We start from the raw sequence: 5,881 nt of genomic DNA, 5'->3' as shown, positions 1-5,881 counted from the left end.
GGGGGGGGGGTTGTGTGTGTCAGTTAATTGAACATGATTAAAGCCAATTGTGTATGTCTCAATATTACTATACTTTTGCATCTCTATGCATCTCTATTTTGAAAATACATAACACATATAAAGAATATTATAGAATTATAATATAGAATAGAAGAATATTATTTATTGAGGGGACATTGAGTGGGTCTTGCAGCCATGGTTCATCATAATAATAATGGTACATAAGAAGTGAAATGAAACTTTCTAAACATATCTTTCAAAATGTACTTTCATGTCTTTTCTATTTATTGTTTTTGAGTTTCAATACTCTGCTTTTTTATAATAATTATACGTCATTTGACTCAGTATTAAGTATTTGCTATGAGTAGAGTTTGGCACGTGTACATAAACGGAGACGCACAAAGACACATGTTCTATAATACCTTTTAAATACACACAGAAATATCAAAACACATTACACAGATTATTTAAAAAAAAACACATATGACTTACAAGCAAATTATATTCATACACCTGAAGACATGTATACATTACATTTAGTCATTGTAACTCACCCCCCCCCCCCCCCCCCCCCCCCCCCCCCCCCCCCCCCCCCACACACACACACACACACACAGCATTCAGCAGGCATCTTCTTGAGTGTATGTGTGTCAGAGCGTGTGAGTGGGATTCTATTTGTGTCGGTGAAGTGGCTGAGCTGTGTTTGTAGCGTTTAGAGGAAATTACCCCGCAAGCGTTGCCTCGGCCACAGTAGATAGCGGGTCGCCTCTCTAGGCTGCATGGCATATTGATTTCTTGTTGTGGGGAGTGCTGTTCAAGCCCCATTTAAGATTTCCACCCCAGCCCACAGCCCTGAGTACGGCAGCCAGCTGGAAATTAGGGAAATTGCACATTCATCACACGCGTTATTTTAAGATTCTTTGGAAATATGTGGGGCCAGGCAAGATCTGAGGTGTTGCAGGTAACCTACATACAATACAGAATGAATGACTGATTGACTGGCTCTTTGTTAGAGCTGGGAGGCATGCATTAAAATTCATATCACAACATACTTTGAAACATGGTAGCGTCCATTATCATGTCAGGGACGTGCAGTGCATGGAAAACACCAAAGATACAGGTAACGGTTCCAAAAAGTTTGCAAGTTTAAAAGATTTTTGGTCAAAAGATGGTAGAAGGAATTCATTCAAATTAATAATTTGCACTTCATTAGTTGATTTATAAAGATTTTGTTGTGGCATTTTTAAGCCTTTATTAGACAGGACAGCTTTAGACATGAAAGGGGAGAGAGAAAGGGAACGCCATGCAGGTTGGAATTGAACCAGCAACTGCTGTGTCGAGGACTAAGCCTCTGTATCTGGGCGTACGCTTTACCAGGTGAGCTACCCATTCGCCGAAATATGTGTGTATTTATATCAGTGGAAAACAAGTGAACATTTTACAATGTTTCAACCACCAAAAAGACCACAAAAAGACATTTACATTATTTTTTTAATAAACCTGCGTTGAGTTACCAGATTATAAGATACACTTCATTAAATGGGGTACAGCAGCCCTGCAGTAAATCCATGAAGTTGTACTATGAGATTCATAGGTGATGCGGTGATGAAGCTTAGTGACATTTTGGCTATTTGCTAAGCTAACTACCTTCAATAACCAGACAGTGACAGTTCATGTAAGAGATGTATTTGTATGAAAATGCTTTCTCAGAACTGATTGCCGACCCTAGGGTCTCCCTTCTTCCAAAGGTCAGCACTGTCAAGACGGTTTGCAATTGTTCAACAGCACATTCACATATCAAAGTTCACCAAAACTGAACTCTACGCTGAAACATATTAAGGCGAGCAGCAAAAAAGTTGTGGTTGTACTTACTAATGTTGTGGTTATGTGCTCGGAGCAGGTCCTGGCTGGTTGTGTCTAATCCCAAAAGGTCCTAAGAACACGATTAGCCAGTGCAGGTGACATAACATAACATGTCTCATGTGAATATCTTTGTAAGGTAAATGCCATAAATGCATCCTGCTTGTCAACCTGCCATCCCTCTCCATCCCCGCCGAAATCACTCATCCACTAATAGGTGGACCCGGACGGCGTCCTATCCAGACCTATGACATATATACATACATACATACATACATACATACATACATTCGTTCATACACACAGTACACATACAGACATACATACATACACACCTGGACTTAAATTCAAACCTGGTCACTTTATCACTGGACTCAACACTGACACTTTAATAATAATTTATGGTCTTTTCTTTGTTTATTTGACAAATGTTCTTATTATTGTTATTTTGTAGTCTTTACACTGTCTGTTGTAACTATTTTTTATTTCTTTTTACTTGCTAAAACTGCTGCTGGATTTTTCAATTTCCTCACGGTAGTCATCCCAAAAGGATCAATAAAGAGAAGTCTAAGTATAATAACCACTAAATTGTGGAGAATTATAACATTTTGATGGGGTGTTTCTATTTTAACGAGTGTGCCATTACTAGCCTTTACAGCACTGGTTTAGCGGACCAGTTGCATGTGTTGTAATTAATATCACGTGATGCTACACAAGGCAATAAAATCTCTGAATTCCGAAAAGCATTACGACTCGAATCAGTGAGTCAGATACAAATAAACAGGGGAGACAGTCCCAGGAAGAGGTGAGTCAGAGAAAAGTTATGTCACATGGTTTTCTTTAAAAGAAGAACACAGTGAAACCAGCGATTTAATCCAAACCGTACCGACCTCTTACATGGTCATTCTTCCCACAGGCATGTCAAAACCAGAATGTCTCATATTAGTGGGGAGGGAACGAATATTATCTCACGATTACAATGTGTTTTTATTAACAGGAAAAATGAAACATGAGGATGCTGTTACAGTTTCTTATGTTTGCAACTTTTTAGACATTTAACCCTACGTAACACTAACTTATTAACTTTTGTTTTACAGTTATTTTTGGAATTCATGGTCAATAAATCTCATTTACAGGAAATTATACCTAATGTTTGAGTTAGAAAAGCCGATATTTAGTATAATTTTAGTAGAAATTTAGAATAATTTAGATTAAAATTAAAGGAATTGATGTTGATGGATAATCACAGACTGGAATATGTCAACTTTTACTCAATGCTATTTCAAAACCACTTCAATTTGTTTTTCAGATGTTATGAAATTGAATAAGAAAATTATTGAAAGTTTGTACTTACCAAAGAGCATTGTGTGGAATCAATCATGTTATTTTGGGTAATTGGGTAGAGAACATTGATATAGGAAAGCGAAGGACCCAAGGACAACATGAGGGTTAATTAACTATTTTTTAATAATTTAGTGATTATAGAAATTCAAAACGAGATTAGAAACATGTTTATCAACCCGGTCTCATGGCAGTTCATGAAATGGTCACGTTATTTGATCCATTGATTCGCCAACAGGGACACTGGGTCTGTCCAAGGTTTCTTCCTAAAGAGAGTTTTTCCTCGCCACTTCCTGTTGCTTGCTGTAGAGGGAACTACTAGAACTGTTGGGTCCTTGTAAATGACGTGGTCTAGTGTGGTCTAGACCTACTCTATCTGTAAAGTGGCTCGAAATAACTCTTGCTATGAATTGATACTACAAGTAAAATTCTCGCTTATTTCATGGTGGTCACCAAAAAATGGGAACGTGACCATTTCCCAAACTGCCAAGAGACTGGGCTCCAAAAGCCTGCCCTTGGGGACAAAAATGGCCACCGGGACACGATCCGCGGTCTCTGGGGGACGCAACAACGGGGAAAAGAAACACCACATGCCGGTGGACAACAACGGGACGGACCGCCACACACGGGGCGCACTACAACAACAGGACGGTTGTGGTTAGGAGAAGAAAAATGGGGAAAGGAGCCGTCACAGACACAGGAAACGGCGACAATGACAGGACAGTTATGGTTAGGAGAAGAAGAACGTGGAAAGGAACCGCCACACGCAACACGAACCCCGGTCTCGGGGGGGGGGGGGGTCTTGTGTTGTTTGACCCATCCACCACCCCAACAATCTTCCCTACGCGGATTTGCAGCTTTTCAACAATACTCTCTACCGTAATCGTGCTGTTAACACGAAAGATGCTTCCCATTAAAATGCATTAGTTTAAAATTGGTACTCACCACCACAAAAAAAGACAAAATCTTGTCCCTGTATACAAAAAATTACGTCACCATTTCATGAACTGCCATGAGACTGGACTGTGAATAACTGACAGTATTTCTTTTCCATAGGCATCCATATGTGTGTGGATGATAACTTGATCTTTGTTCTACCTCTTCAGTTTACCAAAAGGAAGATCCAGAGCAGCACAAGAGTGCGGAAACCTTAAAGTTAACCCTTCTTTAAATATTTTATCAAAAAAGCAAGTAAATGTCATGATTCTACCTTCCAGCTGCTTCTGATGTATGACTTTGATGTGCAACTTCCCAGTCTCTTGGCACACTTCCCATACTCTTCTAGCCCAAGAACCAGCTCTGACAGAATTTACATATGCCATTCCTGTGATCTGAGACATCAGTGGTTGTACAAATGAATAACTCTTACCCAAAGCAAGACATTAGCGAATCAAGGCCCTGGTAATGTTACCAAGAAGATTTGCTCTGGTGAATTAATGACTAAGAGACTTGAAGACAGAGAATCTGAGAGCGATCTTTTGGTCTCACATAACGGTTCTTTGATGTTTTACATGCCAACGAGTTCTATTTGGTTTGTTAATGAAGTACAAATGCGTATGCTGTGTTCACTCTACACACAAAGAAGTGCAAAGGTTATTTTGTTTGCCCCCACCAAAGATGGTGATCGGCGGGTTGTTACTTTACTTTTAAATTAACTTTAAGATTGGTTGCAAATCTGAGTTAGGCTTTAATTTTCCGTACCTTGAACTGCCAGCAGTAGTGGAATGGCTGCAGTGTTTACAGCCTGTACTGACAAATGTCTGCAATTCAAGATGCCATGTGGGAGAAATCAGGGACCACAAAGTATTTCCAAATGTCATACTTGTAATTATCACTAGGGGGCTTGCATAAACTCTTTTCCCCAATTGACTATGGAATTTCTGATATGATTAAACACAGCAACAACGCCCATTTCTCCATACAATTAGTGTATACCAAGAAAAGTCTCAGTGATGCAGCCTGACAATTTGTTTCAATATTCGTGTCTGGTTTTGTTGGTTTCGAGAGTGGAACATGAGATCAACAATACATGAGAATTGTGAGGGAATAATGACTTTAAATAACAAGGCAAAAAAAAAAAAAAGCCTGAAAATCTATCTGAATTGTTTCCGGTCAGTGAGTAGACTGAATGAATGTGACAATGCTGAAGCAAAGCGGACTACCCTTTTAGAGGCTTTTGGCAGATATTTGTCCGGAAGACCTCTTTGAGTTGAAAGCCCAGTCAATCAATATATGAACTGAGTGAACGGGGAAGTTGAAACTTTGCATTTACTTTACTGTTATACAGGAAAAACCTTCAATAAAGTAAGTTGGGCTGTCAAATTATTAAGTTTCTATGCATTGTATGTAAGTGTAAGTTGTAAGTATGTTTGGGTAACTGTTGTGATATTGGCTGTAAACCTACTACTACTACTACTACTACTACTACTACTACTACTACTACTACTACTACTACAGGGCAGGTGTGGCTGGTGGTAGATGGTTACCTGCCAATCTGAAGGCTGGTAGTTCAATCACTGGCCCTGCAGTCTCTTATATAAGTGTCCTTGAGGCAAGACACTCAATTCAAGTTGATGCTGATGCCTGATGTCATTGGAGTGTAAATGTTTACATAATGAGCAGGTGGCACCTTGCACATTGTGTGAATGGTTGACACACACACACACATATATATATATAT

Source organism: Etheostoma spectabile, unplaced genomic scaffold, assembly GCF_008692095.1.
Source record: "Etheostoma spectabile isolate EspeVRDwgs_2016 unplaced genomic scaffold, UIUC_Espe_1.0 scaffold285, whole genome shotgun sequence".
NCBI lineage: Eukaryota > Metazoa > Chordata > Actinopteri > Perciformes > Percidae > Etheostoma > Etheostoma spectabile.
Note: the sequence above shows the minus strand (reverse complement) of the source record.